The 20,384-nt window shown below is 38.9% G+C and overlaps 1 pseudogene; it reads left to right on the top strand.

Moving 5' to 3' along the window:
- The first annotated feature begins 6,814 nt into the window (after positions 1-6,814).
- Positions 6,815-7,799, top strand: LOC132416549 (glutamate dehydrogenase 1, mitochondrial-like; annotated as a pseudogene).
- Positions 7,800-20,384: the final 12,585 nt, after the last annotated feature.

Here is a 20,384-nt window from a genome sequence, read left to right as displayed (position 1 = left end):
TGATTCTGGCTAATGGCTTATCAGTTGTGTTTATCTTCTCAAAGAACCAGCTTTTAGTTTTATTGATCTTTGCTATTGTTTCCTTCATTTCTTCTTCCTTTATTTCTGATCTGATCTTTATGATTTCTTTCCTTCTGCTAACTTTTCAGATTTTTTGTTCTTCTTTGTCTAATTTCTTTAGGTGTAAGGTTTGGTTGTTTATTTGCGATGTTTCTTGTTTATTGAGGTAGGATTGTATTTCTACAAACTTCCTTCTTCGAACTGCTTTTGCTGCATCACATAGGTTTTGGGTTGTCGTGTTTTTATTTTCATTTGTTTCTAGGTATTTTTTGCCTTCCTCAGATTTCTTTAGTGATGTCTTATTTATTGTGTATTGTTTAGCCTCCATGTGTTTTAATTTTTTTACAGATTTTTTTCCCCTGTAATTGATATGAAGTCTCAAAGCGTTGTGGTCAGAAAAGGTATTTAATATGATTTCAATTTTTTTAATTTACCATGGCTTGATTTGTGACCCAAGATATGATCTATCCTCGAGAATGTTCCATAAGCACCTGAGAAGAAAGTGTATTCTGTTGTTTTTGGATGGAGTGTCCTATAAATATCAATTAAGTCCATTTTGTTTAATGTATCATTTAAAGCTTGTGTTTCCTTATTTATTTTCATTTTGGATGATCTGTCCATTGGTGAAGGTGGGCTGTTAAAGTCCCCTACTGTGAATGTGTTACTGTCGATTTCCCCTTTTATGGCTGTTAGCATTTGCCTTATGTATTGAGGTGCTCATTTGTTGGGTGCATAAATATTCACAATTATTATATCTTCTTGGATTGATTCCTTGATCGTTATGTACTGTCCGTCGTTGTCTCTTGTAATAGTCTTTATTTTAAAGTCTATTATGTCTGATATGAGAATTGCTAATCTAGCTTTCTGTTCATTTCCATTTCCATGGAATATCTTTTTCCTTCCCCTCACTTTCAGTCTGTATGTGTCCCTAGGTCTGAGTGGGTCTCTTGTAGACAGTATATGTACAGGTCTTGTTTTTGTATCCATTCAGCCAGTCTACGTCTTTTGTTTGGAGCATTTAATCCATTTACATTTAAGGTAATTATCAATATGTATGCTCCTGTTACCGTTTTCTTAATTGTTTGGGGTTTGTCTTTGTAGGTCTTTTCCTTCTCTTGTGTTTCCTGCCTAGAGAAGTTCCTTTAGCATGTGTTGTAAAGCTGGTTTGGTGGTGCTGAATTCTCTTAGCTTTTGCTAGTCTGTGTAAAGTTTTTAATTTCTCCATTGAATCTGAATGAGATCCTTGCTGGGTAGAGTGATCTTGGTTGTAGGGTTTTCCCTTTCATCACTTTAAATATGTCATGCCACTCCTTTCTGGCTTGCAGAGTTTCTGCTGAAAGATCAGCTGTTAACCTTATGGGGATTCCCTTATGTGTTATTTGTTGTTTTTCCCTTGCTGCTTTTAATATGTTTTCTTTGTATTTAATTTTTGATAGTTTGATTAATATGTGTCTTGGTGTGTTTCTCCTTGGTTTTATCCTGTATGGGACTCTCTGTGCTTCCTGGACTTGACTATTTCCTTTCCCATATTAGGGAAGTTTTCAAGTATAACCTCCTCAAATATTTTCTCAGTTCCTTTCTTTTTCTCTTCTTCTTCTGGGACCCCTATAATTTGAATGTTGCTGTGTTTAATGTTGTCCTAGAGGTCTCTGAGATTGTCCTCAATTCTTTCCTTTTTTTTTTTCTTTATTCTGTTCTGCAGTAGTTATTTCCACTATTTTATCTTCAAGGTCATTTGTCCGTTCTTCTCCCTCAGTTATTCTGCCGTTGAGTCCATCTAGAGAATTTTTACTTTCATTTATTGTGTTGTTCATCACTGTTTGTTTGCTCTTTAGTTCTTCTAGGTCCTTGCTAAGCACTCCTTGTATTTTATCCATTCTATTTCCAAGATTTTGGATCATTTTTACTGTCAATACTCTGAATTGTTTTTCAGGTAGAATGCTTATTTCCTCTTCATTTGTTTGGTCTGGTGGTTTTTTACCTTGCTCCTTTATCTGCTGTTTATTTCTCTGTCTTCTCATTTTGCTTGACTTACTGTGTTTGAGGTCTCCTTTTCGCAGGCTGCAGTTCGTAATTCCTGTTGTTTTTGGTGTCCGCCGCCAGTGGGTAAGGTTGGTTCAGTGGGTAGTGTAGGTTTCTTGGTGGAGGGGATTGGTGCCTATGTTCTGATGGAAGAGGCTGGATCTTTCCTTTCTGGTGGGCAGGACCGCGTCTGGTACTCTGTTTTGGGGTGTGTGTGAACTTTTTATGATTTTAGGCAGCCTCTCTGCTAATGGGTGGGTATGTGTTCCTGTCTTGCTAGTTGTTTGGTATAAGGTGTCCAGCACTGTAGCTTGCTGGTTGTTGAGTGGAGCTTGGTCTTAGTGTTGAGATGGAGATCTCTGGGAGAGCTTTTGCTGTTTAATATTACATGCGGCCTGAAGGTCTCTGACCAATATTCTGAACTCAGTTCTCCCACCTCAGAGGCTCAGGCCTGACATCCGGCCAGAGCACCAAGACCCTGTCAGCCCCACGGCCAGGTTCGAAGGGATTTTCTTGCCTTTGGGAATTCTGAGGTCTTCTGCCAGCATTCTGTAGGTGTTCTGTAGGAGTTGTTCCACATGTAGATGTATTTTTGTTGTATTTGTGGGCAAGAAGGTGATCTCACATCTTACTGCTCCACCATCTTAAAGGTCCCCCCTATTTCCTGACTTTTTATTCTATGGCAGAATTCTATTTTTCTCTCCATGAACCACAGCAAACTATTTGAATTTTAGCTAATTACTAGTAATATCTGATACAGATTATCTCCCTCATATATTTTTTTATTATTTTCATTGCTAGTCTTACAATTTTCCTTTTCTATATATAGTTTAGTGTCCATTAATCTAAGTCCATGAAAAACAATTGCTGTTATTTTTCCTTTTGGTGAGTAGTGAGATGAAACTTAGAAAGTAACTTGGATGGTACTAACATCTTTATAACATCAAGTTACCCTAAGAACAGGTGATGCTTTTCCGTTTGTCTGAGTCTACTATTTTGTCCTTGAGAAGTATTTCAAACTTTTCCTCAACCAGTCCTCTATCTGGTTCTATTAATGTTTTCATGTTACTTACATACCGTCATACCTTACTGAATTTTTTTCATAACTGATTCTTTTGTTTTTATATATTTATTTTTGGCTGCATTGGGTCTTCGTTGCTGCACATGGGCTTTCTCTAGTTGCAGCGAGCAGGGCTCTTCATTGCGGTGCATGGCCTTTTCATGGCAATGGCTTCTCTTGTGGCAGAGCATGGCCTCTAGGTGTGCGGGCTTCAGTACTTGTAGCAGGTAGACTCAGTAGTTGTGGCTCACAGGCTCTCGAGTGCAGGCTCAGTAGTTGTGGTGCTTGGGCTTAGCTGCTTGGCAGCATGTGGGATCTTCCTGGACCAGGGCTTGAACACATGTCTCCTGCATTGGCAGGCGGATTCTTAACCACTGTGCCACCAGGGGAGCCCCATTAATTGAGTCTTTAGATTCCTTAGAGTTTTCCAGATATACGTTCAGGTCAGCAGCAAAAAAAAAGATAGTTTTACGGCTTCTTTATCTGTTTTATCTATTCTTATGCCTCTAAGTCAGTTCTTATGATCAATTACTTTGATTAATAATTGCATTAAAGTGCTGATTAGTGTAGAGATTGTAGGTACAATTGCCTTTTGGAAATATCACTACTATTCCTTATTAAATAAGATAATACTGACTTTAGAAGATATGCATGTGTATGTACATGTGTATATACACAAATAATGCACATTGTGAATATACACATATAACACTTGTGTGTGTATATACACATAATACATGTGTCTACACAGATATATATGACATTAGTGTACATGTGTATGTGTGTGAGTCAAAATGTGGAAACTTTTCTTGGAGTTTTAAACACTATTTCCGTTCCACTGTTTTATTCTTCAGTAATTGAAATAACATGAATGCTATTCCTTCCTTTCCTGTCTTCCTTTTCCTCTACTTTCCATTTTACCCTTTTTAATCCTTTTTTAAAATCTCATTTTTGTTCTTTTGGGTTTTGTTTGTTGTTGTTCATTTCTATTATTAACTTATGAATTTATGAATAAAGGTCGTTTTTCATATTGTTAAATGCTTTTATGAATATATTTAATTCCATGTTAACTATTATTATACAGTTTACCTCTAATTTATGATTATTGTTTCAGGGAGAATTTCCGTCAATTGGTATATGTTGACTTCCTATTTTTCTTGCTATCTTCACTGTATTGAAGTGTTTTTACAAAATTTCTAGTTTAATGGTGCTCTGTCATTGTTGCAAAATCCAGTTACTTAGTGGATGTTCATCTTTGTTTCGGTGGTGTTAATGACAACAAATTAACAACTTTACATTAAAAAGTTATTTTTCAAATACATATTAATAATGCTTAGTTTTACTTCATTTCAATTCACTCTAAAGATGAAATAATTTTTCTGAATTACCAATGCTATTAAATTAAAATTCTAATAATTGTAAATTAAAACAAACTAAGTAATGAATAGTAAAAGCATCTTTTCTCTTGTTTGTATTTTTAAAAATTGATGTAATGGGAAATAAATCTTTGTTCATTTAATATTTAAATTAATATCCATTTAAAATTTTACAGATAAGTGCATAAAGCCTGGGAAGAAACTCAAACTGGAATATGGGCTAAAATATAATTTTCTTAAGATAATGTCAAGATTCTGTAACAAAAAAGAGGTGTTTTCCCATTTATTTTGATATATCTTAACAGTAAACTGATGGTAAACTCAGTAGGGTAATTGAGGTGCTCTTTACAAAGGTGTGGGAAAATGTTAGGGACAACCAACAGGGTATGGTACTTTGAGGCCAGCCACATAAGAAAGCTATGGTACTCTGAGGCCAGCCACATGAAAAACCTATGCCACCTCTTCTGTAGGGGCAAAGGGCTGGGTGATTGTCTGAAACCTGAGGAAATCGCTAAATAGAAAGTGACAGTTGGCAGGAGCTGTGGCCATCGATAGAAGGGAACAATCAAACCAGGTGAGTTGGCAAGGATGGAGCCAGGGTAATAAGTACACTCCTCCCCTCTGTCTCACAATGCACTCAATCTGCAGAAAGATTCTGAGTGTTCATTGCAGCCTGGTATTTAATTGATATATTTTTTATTACTGGATAATTTATCTTTTAGTAATTATCAGTATTTCAATTTCCTTTAAAATATCCATCCATATCATTTTCCTATTTTATTTTATTTACTGTTTTTTCTCAAGATTTGTATGATATATGCATACTTTAAATATCCCTATATTAACTATTATTCTGTAATAAATGTTGTAAAGGTTTTTCTTAGTTTGTCATTTGATCTTTAATTCTTTGCAGTGCCTTTGATGTACAGAAGATATGTTTTATAGGGCTAAGTATACTAGGGCTTATTGTATTATTTCTTCTGGGAATTTTTTAAAAATTATAAATACCTTTCTTATCTATTTGTTAGCCTAATATATTTGTAGATTTTTTGATATCTACGATTTAAGTATAAGTGTAAGTATAGATGTTTAAAAGAGCTCAGAATACTTTTTCTTGTGATGTTAGATAAGAATTCTAAGGAGTATATGTGTGCACGTGTGTTTGTGTGCGCTTATTTATATAGACAATAGCCCAATGATGTTTTTAAAATAATCTATTCCTTTTCATTTTATTATATGCATCACATCAGAGTCTCTTTAAAGATCATGTAAATTGTTTAACTGATCTATTTATGCCAGCATCACACTGTTTTAATTATTATAGATGAATCATTTGGGGCTTCTGATAAGGCAAGTCACTTTGAAGCCTGTTTCTGCTCAGTGATGCTCATCTTTTACACTGAATCCTTCATTCAGTTCCATCAATCGTTTCCCACACAGAGAATGTAAATCAATAGAGTTCCTGTGTTGAGAAACCTGGGGCGTACAGTAAGAAAATGGAACAATTTGCAGAACACCTTATGCAAACTCAGAAATGTACCTCATCCAATTTGGCAATATAAATGTCTCCACAAATTGCATTTATGTAAATTGGCTAGGGGGATCCAATCACCTGTAAGCCTCTTTAAATTGTCATTCATAAAGGTAAAGTATAAAGTGGCTTTCTATCTATCATAAAATGTGTGTGAATAATTGTTCAGTTTGATTTCTGTATGTTTCTAATCAATGTAATATAGTTTTGAATTGAGAGTTAAAGGCAACTCAAATGAGGAAGAAAATTATTACCCAGCTTTAGATCTGATTCACATTAAAGCAAAAGTTATTTCCACACTTTTTAAGATAAGTGCTGAAATGTCCAGAAGCTATGCCTGCTTCCATGATGAACATGTTTTCTTGTTGCACCTTGGGGAAATTGGCTCTTGAATGCACAATGTTCATCAGCTCTCTCATTCTCTGGGCCACCTGCTAATTTGCTATAAGCAACAGAAGTGATGATGATATTTTTGTGTCTTCACCCACTAAATTACTTTCATGCCCCAAATGTCCTAATTGGTATTCTGTTCCTCAAAGCGTCCATAGTTGATTTTCATAAGGAAATGAAAATGTCGGTGGGGTTGTCCGCCTGAGCTCCCCACAGGTAGATGAGTCTTATGACACACCGGCCACCACCTCCGCTCGGAAGTGATGCCGTGCTCAGCATCACTTGATGGGGCTCCTACATTAAGACTTACAAAACTCTCTGTCCGTCCCCGGGCCTGTGAAAGCACCTCTCCTCCGCGGCCTCCGTCCTGCCGCCATGTACTGGTGCCTGGGTGAAGCACTGCTGCTGTGCCATGTCGGGCCCACAGCCCTAGGTTCGGCGGCGGCCAACTCGGCCGCGGCTGCTGGGCCGGGCTCGCGGGCAGCCCGCCGCAGCCGCTGCCGCCCCGCAGCCAGGGCTCACGTCGCCCAGCCGGCGACACTAGAGCGAGGCAGCGGCCGACGGCGAGGACGACCCCAACTTCTTCAAGATGGTGGAGGGCCTTCTTCGACCGCGGCACCAGCATCTTGGAGGACAAGCTGGTGGAGCGAAGCAAAGATCTATGAAGAGAGCATCTTGGAGGCGGACTGTGACATACTGATCCCTGCTGCCAGCGAGAAGCAGCTGACCAAGTCCAATACACCCAGAGTCAAAGTTAAGAAGCTAAGATTATTGCTGAAGGTGCCAACGGACTGACAACTCCAGAAGCTGATAAGATTTTCCTAGAGAAGAACATCATGGTTATTCCAGATCTCTACTTGAATGCTGGAGAAGTGACAGTATCTTACTTTGAGTGGCTGAAGAATCTAAATCATGTCGGCTATGGCCGTTAGACCTTCAAATATGAAAGGGATTCTAACTACCACTTGCTCCTGTCTGTTCAAGAGAGTTTGGAAAGGAAATTTGGAAAGCACGGTGGAACTATTCCCATTGTACCCACAGCACAGTTCCAAGACAGGATATTGCATGCCTCTGAGAAAGACATCGTGCAGTCTGGCTTAGCTTACACCATGGAGCGCTCTGCCAGGCAAATCATGTGCACAGCCATGAAATATAACCTGGGATTGGACCTGAGAACAGCTGCTTAAGTCAGCGCCATCGAGAAAGACTTGAAGGTGTACAATGAAGCTGGTGTGACCTTCACATAGACCGGACGGGACTGAGGCTGACTTCTCCACTACCCTCTTCACCTCTTCATCTGCAGACCTATCACAAGTTTACATGTAACCACAGAAATCTCTCTCTCATGACTTAATAGATAATGGACACCATTCTCAACAAGTCAATCCAAATCAGCCCCTTAAGAAAAAAGTTAGGGGATCATATATAAGCTAATAAGTGATAGTAGAAATAGCTATGTCAGAGAGCCATTTGGGCATTTTGCCTTTAAGTAGTCTTTTCCCTCTGCCTGTGCTGCCTTGTTCCATGGCTGTTTCCCAGCACAGTCAGCTGTAGCCCTGGGAAAGCACCTTTTGTCCAAGAGCAGTCAGTCACTTGCCACTTCAGCTCTGGACAGATTTATCAGGTATTTGGACACATTTAAGAAGCAGGTATATGGCATTTCCAGGAGTTAGCATGGTCCTCAAGTGAGTTATTGGTATTTTAAATCAGCAAAATAACTCAATTTTACAGGTTACAAACAAAAAAACTTTCTCTTCATGCATTTTATTCTTTTAGAATAAAATAAGTACATGCTGCTGTAATAAAATTGCCTTTAATCACTTTATAAGCCTAACCTTGACTCAAGCAGTGAATGCCTGTAAACATAATAAATGAAAAATGCTAGTATTTTTATAACATAAAACAGTATCATTTATAACTTGTCAATTGCATATTGTCATCCAGCAAAAATAAAAAGCCCGGTAGAGAATTAAGTTATCTTCATACCTGCAAACGATGGAGGCTATTTTGTTAAGACTGCCGGAATTTACTAACCACAATTATGACATATAGTCCAAAGAGTGCAGTAACCTCCTTAACATGTTAATTAATTGTCCTCTTTTGAAGATCTATTGTGTTGACTAATTGAACAATAATTCAAGTACAGTGCCCCAGAAAAAAAAAAACTTGGGCTCCCTCTTTGGAGCCTGGCTGGTGATTCTAAGCATTGCCAATGGCCCTGACTCACCCTGAATTTATGTCCTCACTTAGAGGCCTCTTCTTCTGTACACGGCGTCATTCCCAGTGGGCTGGAAACAACCTGGTGTTGTGTTTTGTTTGGAAATTGCTTGGCCAGGGCCTTTTGAACAGTAGGGTCCCAATGAAGTACTGGATATTATTTATGTAAGAATGAGCTTTTCTTCTGTTAACAATAATATCCTTTCAGAAATTTCTAACTACTTGGTAACTGCATGACTTAACCGGGTGACAAAAGCAGTTATTAAAAAGACTACCAGGAGACCTACAAGATGGCGGAAGAGTAAGACGTGGAGATCACCTACCTGCCCACAAATACATCAGAAATACATCTACACGTGGAACACCTCCTACAGAACACCTACTGAACGCTGACAGAAGACCTCAGACTTTCCAAAAGGCAAAAAAATTCCCCACGTACCTGGGTATAGCAAAAGAAAAAAGAAAAAACAGAGACAAAAGAATAGGGACGGGACGTACACCAGAGGGAGGGAGCCGTGAAGGAGGAAAGGTTTCCACACACTAGGAAGCCCCTTCACAGGTGGAGACTGTGGGCGTCGGGGGGTAGGGGGAGCTTCGGAGCTGCAGAGAAAAGCACAGAAACAGGGGTATGGAGGGCAAAGTGGAGAGATGCCCGCACACAGGATCGGTGCCAAACTGCACTCACCAACACGAGAGGCTTGTATGCTCACCCGCCGGGGTGGGCGGGAGCTAGGAGCTGAGGCTCGGGCTTCGGAAGTCAGATCCCAGGGAGAGCACTGGGGTTCGCTGCGTGAACACAGCCTGAAGGGGGCTAGTGCGCCACGGCTAGCCGGGAGGAAGTCCAGGAAAAAGTCTGGACCTGCCTAAGAGGCAAGAGACCATTGTTTCCAGGTGCGCGAGGAGAGGGGATTCAGAGCACCACCTAAATGAGCTCCAGAGATGGGTGCGAGCCGCGGCTATCAGCACAGACCCCAGAGATGGGCATGAGATGCTAAGGCTGCTTCTGCAGCCACCAAGAAGCCTGTGTGCAAGCACAGGTCACTATACACACCTCCCCTCCCGGGACCCTGTGCAGCCCGCCACTGCCAGGCTCCCATGATCCAGGGACAACTTCCCGGGGAGAACACACGGCACCCCTCAGGCTGCTACAACGTCATGCTGGCCTCTGCCGCCACAGGCTCACCCCGCATTCCGTACCCCTCCCTCCCCCCAGCCTAAGTGGGCAAGAGCCCACTAATTAGCTGCTCCTTTAACCCCGTCCTGAGTGAAGAACAAATGCCCTCAAAGACCTACACACAGAGGCAGGGCCAAATCCAAAGCTGAACCCCAGGAGCTGTGCGAACAAAGAAGAGAAAGGGAAAACTCTCCCAGCAGCCTCAGAAGCAGCAGGTTAAATCTCCACAATCAACTTGATGTTTGTACCCTGCATCTGTGCAATACCTTAAATAGACAATAAATCATCCCAAAATTGAGGCAGTGGACTTTGGGAGCAATGATATATATTGTTTCTTCCTTTTTCTCTTTTTGTGAGTGTGTATGTCTATGCTTCTTTGTGTGATTTTGTCTGTATAGCTTTGCTTTTACCATTTGTCCTAGGGTTCTGCCTGCCGGATTGTTTGTTGTTTCTTTTTTTTAGTATAGTTTTTAGTGCTTGTTATCATTGGTGGATTTGGTTTTTTTGGTTTGTTTTCTTTCTTTCTTTTTTTATTGCTTTTTAATTTTTTTATTTTTAATAATTATTTTTTATGTTAATAACTTTATTTTATTTTTTCTTTCTTTCTTTCTTTTTTTCTCCCTTTTCTTCTGAGCCATGTGGCGGCCAGGGTCTTGGTGCTCCGACCGGGTGTCAGGCCTGTGCCTCTGAGGTGGGAGAGCCGAGTTCAGGACATTGGTCCCAGAGACTTCCCGGCTCCACGTAATATCAAACAGGAGAAGGTCTCCTAGAAATCTCCATCTCAACACTAAGACCCAGATCCACTCAACGACCAGTAAGCTACAGTGATGGACACCCTATGACAAACAAATAGCAAGACAGGAACACAACTACACCCATTAGCAGAGAGGCTGCCTAAAATCAAAATAACGTCACAGACACCCCAAAACACACCACTGGACGCGGTCCTGCCCACCAGAAGACACGACCCAGCCTCATCCACCAGAACACAGGCACTAGACACCTCCACCAGGAAGCCTACACAACCCACTGAACCAAACTTAGGCACTGGGGACAGACACCAAAAACAACTGGAAATATGAACCTGCAGCCCGCAAAAAGGAGACCTCAAACACAGTAAGTTAAGCAAAATGAGAAGACAGAGAAACACACAGCAGATGAAGGAGCAAGGTAAAAACCTACCAGATCAAACACATGAAGAAGAAATAGGCAGTCTACTTGAAAAAGAATTCAGAGTAATGATAGTAAAGATGATCCAAAATCTTGGAAATATAATGGAGAAAATACAAGAAACGTTAAACAACGACCTAGAAGAACTAAAGCGCAAACAATGATGAACAACACAAAAAATGAAATTAAAAATTCTCTAGAAGGAATCAATACAAGAATAACTGAGGCAGAAAACGGACAAATGACCTTGAAGATAAAATAGTGGAAATAAGTACTGCAGAGCAGAACGAAGAAAAAAGTTGAACAGAATTGAGGACACTCTCAAAGAGTTCTGGGACAACATTAAAAGCACCAACATTTGAATTATAGGGGTCCCATAAGAAAAAGAGAAAAAGAAAAGGACTGAGAAAATATTTGAGCAGATTATAGTTGAAAATTTCCCTAATATGAGAAAGAAAATAGTTAATCAAATCCAGGAAGCGCAGAGAGTCCCATACAGGATAAATCCAAGGAGAAACATGCCAAGACACATATTAATCAAACTATCAAAAATGAAGTACAAACAAAAAATATTAAAAGCAGCAAGGGAAAAGCAACAAATAACATACAAGGGCATCCCCATAGGGTTAACAGCTGATCTTTCAGCAGAAACTCTGCAAGCCAGAAGGGAGTGGCATGACATATTTAAAGTGATGAAAGGGAAAAACCTAAAACCAAGATTACTCTACCCAGCAGGGATCTAATTCAGATTCGATGGAGAAATTAAAAGCTTTACAGACAAGCAAAACCTAAGAGAATTCAGCACCACCAAACCAGCTTTACAACACATGCTAAAGGAATTTCTCTATGCAGGAAACACAAGAGAAGGAAAAGACCTACAAAGAGAAACCCAAAACAATTAAGAAAATGGTAATAGTAACATACATATCTATAACTACCTTAAATATAAGTGGATTAAATGCTCCAACCAAAAGAAAGACACTGGCTGAATGGATACAAAAACAAGACCCGTATATATGCTGTCTACAAGAGACCCACTTCAGACCTAGGGACACATACAGACTGAAAGTGAGGGGAAGGAAAAAGATATTCCATGCAAATGGAAATCAAAAGAAAGATGGAGTAGCAATTCTCATATCAGACAAAATAGACTTTGAAATAAAGACTATTACAAGAGACAAAGAAGAACACTACATAGTGATCAAGGGATCAATCCAAGAAGGTATAACAATTCTAAATATTTATGCACCCAACATAGCAACACCTCAATACATAAGGCAAATGCTAACAGCCATAAAAGGGGAAATCGACAGTAACACAATCATAGTAGGGGACTTTAACAGCCCACCTTCACCAATGGACAGATCATCCAAAATGAAAATAAATAAGGAAACACAAGATTTAAATGATACATTAAACAAGATGGACTTAATTGATATTTATAGGACATTCCATCCAAAAACAACAGAATACACATTTTTCTCAAGTGCTCATGGAACATTCTCCTGGATAGACCATATCTTGGGTCACAAATCAAGCCTTGGCAAATTTAAGAAAATTGAAATCGTATCAGGTATCTTTTCCAACCACAACACTATGAGACTAGATATCAATTACAGGAAAAAATCTGTAAAATATACAAACACATGGAGGCTAAACAATACACTACTTAATAACCAAGAGATCACTGAAGAAATCAAAGCGGAAATCAAAAAATACCTAGAAACAAATGACAATGAAAACACGATGATTCAAAACCTATGGGATGCAGCAAAAGCAGTTCTAAGAGAGAAGTTTATAGCAATACAATCCTACCTTAAGAAACAGGACACATCTCAAATAAACAACCTAACCTTACACCTAAAGCGATTAGAGAAAGAAGAACAAAAAAACCCCAAAGTTAGCAGAAGGAAAGAAATCATAAAGATCAGATCAGAAATAAATGAAAAAGAAATGGAGGAAACGATAGCAAAGATCAATAAAACTAAAAGCTGGTTTTTGAGAAGATAAACAAAATTGATAAACCATTAGCTAGACTGATCAAGAAAAAAGGGGGAAGACTCAAATCAATAGAATTAGAAATGAAAAAGGAGAAGTAACAACTGACACTGCAGAAATACAAAGGATCCTGAGAGATTACTACAAGCAACTATATGCCAAAAAAATGGACAACCTGGAAGAAATGGACAAATTCTTAGAAAAGCACAACCTTCTGAGACTGAACCAGGCAGAAACAGAAAATATAAACAGACCAATCACAAGCACTGAAATTGAGACTGTGATTAAAAATCCTCCAACAAACAAAAGCCCAGGACCAGATGGCTTCTCAGGCGAATTCTATCAAACATTTAGAGAAGAGCTAACACCTGTCCTTCTCAAACTCTTCCAAAACATAGCAGAGGGAGGAACACACCCAAACTCCTTCTAAGAGGCCACCATCACCCTGATACCAAAACCAGAAAAAGACGTCACAAAGAAAGAAAACTAGAGGCCAATATCACTGATGAATATCATTGCAAAAATCCTCAACAAAATACTAGCAAACTGAATCCAACAACACATGACAAGTATCATACACAATGATCAAGTGGGGTTTATCCCAGAATGCAAGGATTCTTCAATATATGCAAATCAATCAATGTGTTACACCATATTAACAAACTGAAGGATAAACACCATATGATCATCTCAACAGATGAAGAAAAAGTTTTCGACAAAATTCAACACCCATTTATGACAAAAACCCTACAGAAAGTAGGCATAGAGGGAACATACATACCTCAACATAATAAAGGCCATATATGACACACCCACAGCCAACATTGTTCTCAATGGTGAAAGACTGAAACCACTTCCACTAAGATCAGGAACAAGACAAGATTGCCCACTCTCATCACTATTATTCAATATAGTTTTGGAAGTTTTAGCCACAGCAATCAGACAAGAAAAAGAAAAAAAAGGAATCCATTTTGGAAAAGAAGAAGTACAACAGTCACTGTTTGCAGATGACATACTACACATAAAGAATCCTAAAGATGTTATCTGAAAACTACTAGAGCTAATCATTGAATTTGGTAAAGTAGCAGGATACAAAATTAATGCACAGAAATTCTTGGATTCCTATATACTAATGATGAAAAATCTGATAGAGCAATTAAGGAAACACTCCCATTTACCATGGCAACAAAAAGAATAAAATACTTTGGAATAAACCTACCTAAAGAGACAAAAGACCTGTATGCAGAAAACTATAAGACACTGATGAAAGAAATTAAAGATGATACAAACAGATAGAGAGATATACCATGTTCTTGGATTGGCAGAATCAACCTGTGAAAATGACATACTACTGAAAGCAATCTACAGATTCAATGTAATCCCTATCAAACTACCAATGGCATTTTCCACAGAACTAGAACAAAAAATTTAACAATTTGTATGGAAACACAAAAGACCCCGAATATCCAAAGCAATCTTGAGTAAGAAAAACAGAGCTGGAGGAATCAGGCTTCTGGACTTCAGACTATACTACAAAGCTACAGTAATCAAGACAGTGTGGTACTGGCACAAAAACAGAAATATAGATCAATGGAACAGGATAGAAAGCCCAGTGATAAACCCATGCACATATGGTCACCTTATTTTTGATAAAGGAGGCAAGAATATACAATGGAGAAAAGATAGCCTCTTCAGTAAGTGGTGCTGGGAAAATTGGACAGCTACATGTAAAAGAATGAAATTAGAACACTCCCTAATACCATGCACAAAAATAAACTCAAAATGGATTATAGACCTAAATGTAAGGCCAGACACTATAAAACTCTTGGAGGAAAACATAGGCAGAACACTCTATGACATAAATCACAGCAAGATCCTTTTTGACCCACCTCCTAGAGAAATGGAAACAAAAACAAAATAAACAAATGGGACCTAATGAAACTTAAAAGCTTTTGCACAGGAAAGGGAACCATAAACAAGACAAAAAGACAACCCTCAGAATGGGAGGAAATATTTGCCAACGAAGCAACTGACAAAGGATTAATGTCCAAAATATACAAGCAGCTCATGCAGCTCAATATCAAAAAAAGAAACAACCCAATCCAAAAATGGGCAGAAGACATTTCTAAATAGACATTTCTCCAAAGAAGATATACAGACTGCCAGGAAACACATGAAAGGATGCTCAACATCACTAATCATTAGAGAAATGCAAATCAAAACTACAATGAGGTATCACCTCACACCGATCAGAATGGACATCATCAAAAAATCTACAAGCATAAATGCTGGATAGGGTGTGGAGAAAAGGGAACCCTCTTGCACTGTTGGTGGGAATATAAATTGATACAGCCACTATGGAGAACAGTATGGAGTTTCCTTAGAAAACTAAAAATAGAACTACCATATGACCCAGCCCTCCCACTACTGGGCATATACCTTGAGAAAACCATAATTCAAAAACGTCACGTATCGCACTGTTCATTGCAGCTCTATTTATAATAGCGAGGACATGGAAGCACTTAAGTGTCCATCGACAGATGAATGGATAAAGAAGATGTAGCACATATATACAATGGAATATTACTAAGCCATAAAAAGAAACGAAATTGAGTTATTTGTACTGAGGTGGATGGACCCAGAGTCTGTCATACAGAGTGAAGTAAGTCAGAAAGAGAAAAACGAATACCGTATGCTAACACATATACATGGAATCCAAAAAAAAAAGGTTCTGACGAACCTAGGGGCAGGACAGGAATAACGATGCAGACGTAGAGAATGGACTTGAGGACACGGGGACAGGGAAGGGTAAGCTGGGATGAAGTGAGAGAGTGGCATTGACATATATACTCTACCAAATGTAAAACATATAGCTAGTGGGAAGCAGCCGCATAGCACAGGGAGATCAGCTGGGTGCTTTGTGACCACCTAGAGGGGTGGGATAGGGAGGGTGGGAGGGAGACTCAAGAGGGAGGAGATTTAGGGATATATGTATACATATAGCTGATTCACTTTGTTATAATGCAGAAACTAACACACCACTGTAAAGCAAGTATACGCCAATAAAGATGTTTAAAAAATAAAATAAAATACATCTGTTTTTGGTAAAAAAAAAAAAAACTACCTTTTCCAAAAAAAAACGACTTACCATACCCAATTTAATTTGATTAGCTATCCTTCTGACAACTTGTTAGCCGTCTCTTTCCTTACCACCCCCCCCACATGAAAGACCTTTTACAAAGTATCTTATAAATAAATAAATTTGACAATCTATAGCATATGATTTGTCATTCTTATGATACTGACAAAAGCAACCGGATTTGAAGATGAAGTTTTGGGCATGAGGAGTGGGAGGAAGGAATGAAAAAGAATGTTTAAGAATGCAGACAAACACGTGCACACAGCGCAGGTCAGCTCGGTTGTGCCCGCCACATGGGCACTGGTTCATATGCTGATTTAGCCAGTGAGGAAAATCTCCTTTAAACCAAGTGGGAAATTATAGTTACCAAATGAATAATTTCTTCTTCAGCATATATATGTTTCATTGCTCTGTTTCCATCATTGCACGGGTCACTTCTGACCTGAGAGCTCTTCACAATTCTTGATTTCATTAGTGTAAAAAAATATGCTCCCTAAGCACTGACTGGCAGAAAGATCAACTGCATGAACCAAGCAGAGTATCTCCAGGAGCCCCTGAGCTGCTATGCTATGAACTGGCTCTGCAAACGGCTAATGCTTTGTTGGGAGATCTTTCAACATGAAAACCATTTGATGCATCAGCTTAGAAGAAGTGGGGCATGTGCACACTCTAGAAGGGTGAAATGCTAAGGTCTTTCCCTCTGAAGAGGCCAGTGGCCACGCCAGGTTCACATTACGTAAGGACATAGCTTCTTCACAAGCTCCGATGGCCTCCACAGCCCATGCTGATTCTCCAGGTTTAAAGCCGGGACATTCTGCGTTATGTATAACAAACTGAGGACTCTGCCTTACCTGCATTCCCTGCTTCTTCTATACTACTTATTAAAGTATTTTGTGATCCATGATGAGTCTGTGTTCAATGACTGATTACCCAAATGTTTATGAGCGTCTATTACAGAGAACAACTGATGACAGGTGGCAGAATTTAAAGGAGAAACAACATAGTCATTGCCTGGCCTCTGAGCTAAATATCCTGCAAGGGAGACAGGTACATTAAATAAGAAATTATGGTAACAGTTCATAAGAACTGTGCTAAGAATTTGAAGGGACTGTAACATGTACCAAGATCACCTCATCTAGTCAAGGAGGACCAGAAAATATATTTGATAAATACTAGTTGGGCATCATTAAACGAATAAGACGACATTTAGGCTGGTGCCTGAGAGATGATTTGGACTTGGTTCAGTGGAAAGGTGACAATGTAGAAGAATGGAGATCAAGACAGGCAGAGGGATGAGTAAGGGAGAGAGCAAGGTGTCTGAGGAACTGAAAGAAGGCCAGGACAGCTGTCACGGGGGATGTGCCTGGGGGAGTGATCAAAGGTGGTGCTGGAGAGGGAGGCCATGAGAGGTCTCCCAAGCCAAGTTAAGAAAACTGAAATGTGTCTTTATGGATCCTGATGATCACAGTACTCATAAGGTGCCTACTAAATAAGAGTAGACCTGCTTTTGTACTACTAAAAACAGCAAATTTATAAATTTCTGAGCACTAAATGAAGGTGTCCTGTGAAAATGCATAGCACACAGAAGGTACTCAATAAATGTTTAATGACTCTGCAACTGAATGACTTTGCCAAATAGAAATTATAACTTCATCCATTTGTAATGGTTTTGTACTGCACATATGTGCAAATTTCCTTATTTATCATCTTAGCAAATAATATTTTATCTTTAAAAATAATTCTTTAACGTTTGGCAGAAGTTTAATTTCAAAAAACTTAAAGGCACTGAAATAGATGATTGCATATCTCCATTGCAGTGAGAAATAATTATAAGCACCTTGAATGGGAGCACTATAAATAAAAATAACTCATCAGATTGCTTTTACAACCTGAGCAACGCAGAGTAATTAAACCAAGAAATTAAATTCTGTAAAATTAAAAATTCAATTCTATACATCAGATTTAGCAATGATTTTCAAGGAACTGATAGATCTCACAGCTGGTTTGGTTAAATTGTAGTCGATGACTAGTGTGTTTGCTATTTCAAACACTGTCTTCCATAAGCAAATTCACAACTTAAATTTTCAAGTCAACTTGATTTGAATAATCCATATAGTTTAAAAATGTGTGTGTGTGTGTGTGTGTGTGTGTGTGTGTGTGTGTGTTTGTGTTTCTGGCAAAGGCTTTACAAGAGTGGTTTTCATTAAAGCCATCTCATAGTATGATTTGTATTGTGAAATAGTCTTCATAGTTACAGAAATACAGGCTATTGCTGATGACAAATTATTCATCCTAGTCTACTTAAAAATGTTATGGTTAAACCATTATAGACTATGAAACACATATAGAGTATTTTTCTATGTGTACATGTAGAACATGAACAGAAATACAGAGGAGTTATGAATTGACTATAATTATCTATGAGAAAATCATAACATTCTTCATAGTATTCCAGGTATTCTGTGAAATATTTTCTTACAGATTTCTTATCATACATCAATAATCAATCCATATTATTTTCTATATATGAATGAACGCTTCAGTGATTTTAGTCCCTTCTCCATGTCTCAGTGTATCTTGAAGAACACACGTTATTTTTTTCAGTATTTTTAAAAAGAGCTAAAAACTGCTGAAAATGTTAGTTTTTGAAAATGCATATACATATGCAGGCACACAGTTTATTTCTAAGAATAAAATGAGAAGGATTATCTTCCCTCCTCCACTTCCCTTCCAATTAAAAGAGACAGACCTCTGTCACATGGAAGGCTGGGAGCTAAGAAAGGAAGAGGCTCTTTGTCTACAGCTACACCCTGTTGGAACTTGCTCCTTCCCCTGGTACCTTCCAAAGAGTAAAGACTAGAGGAGCTAGAAAGTAAAATCTTCTTATTGCTTCTCGCCCTTATATCTTACGCTATCCTTCTGGGTGCCATTAACTCCTGTCCGCATTTCTATAAATGGTCCCTTAACAAATTCTCCTCAATCACCCCATTTGTGTTCCCTCTGCTCCTTGTGAGAACCTTGGCAGATACAGTAACTGATACAAGAAGTGTCCCAGGAAAGAAACTTTCACATGAGATCCTGAAATGTGTTGCTCGTATTTTTGAGGGATACTCAAAAAGCCACTTTGCTGTGGGACACTGGTACAATGTTAGGCCACAGGATGAGATGGCATCATGATTATTCAGATTTTTCCTGGTGATGACATGAATGAGATGCAAGTGGAAGGCAAGATGTGAGAGATCATGTAGCTGCTATCATGGAATTAGTAACAATCATGAAAATGGGGTTACCTGGCTGCTTCTGAGAGCTGATATATACGGACTAAAAATATAAAATGAAAACCTATTTAGAAAACAAGTAGAAAATCAGAAAGTCTTGATGGCAGCTTTGAAGGAACACCTCATCTCCTATTGTCTTGGGTTGGACATGACTGAACACCAAGTACAGGCCAGGATATGATTTTAAGTGTTGAAGTGTGACATCCATGTCCCATCATCCCTGACTTATAGAATCACTTATCCATTACCATTTCATCCCATACAACGTTGCCTCAGACCAGGAGAACAACTTTTACAACAAAGGAAGTTCAACAATCAGCTTGCTCCCATGTAAATCACCCGGCTTATCACACGATTCAGTCTCCGAAGCCAGTTGAGGGAGAATGCTTTGCAAGGTCAAGTGCATCACAACACAATATGCTATTTCCTGACAGACTGTGCAGGAATCTATGGGTCCAAAACCAAAAGATGGAGGTAGGAGTGTCACTGTTATGCTAAGAAATGCACTTAATGAAGTCATCTTTTCTTTGTCTGGCAACACTGTGATTGAAGGAGTTTGAAAGTCCTAGTGTCCAAGGGAACAATGTTTACACCAAAGAATGTAGAGTTAAATGATGCGGCAAGTCTCTGGCCATTTTGAGGTACCCAGGTGCTGGACAATCAGGGTGAGAAGGGAGCTCAGCAGACTGATTTTATTTCTGAGGGGGAATCGAGTTGATGCTACACAATGGTGGGGAGAGTATATACAAATAAAACCATATGTGAAACCTAAGGGAGTCAGTAGGGTGCCACTTGGTATACCATTGTCCAATAGTCAGTGAAAAACTGAGATAAATCCTGAAAAACAGGAACACCAAATATTAAGGGGTTTTTTAGAAATGAAGGTTTCACTCACACTTTCAGGAAAAGAATACCATTACTGGTGATGGACAGTAAGTGAAACACAAGATAGGAGGAGAATAAAGGTCT

This window comes from Delphinus delphis, chromosome 20 (genome assembly GCF_949987515.2).
Source record: "Delphinus delphis chromosome 20, mDelDel1.2, whole genome shotgun sequence".
In the NCBI taxonomy this organism is placed as follows: Eukaryota; Metazoa; Chordata; class Mammalia; order Artiodactyla; family Delphinidae; genus Delphinus; species Delphinus delphis.
Note: the sequence above shows the minus strand (reverse complement) of the source record. Positions and strands in the feature narration are given on the sequence as shown.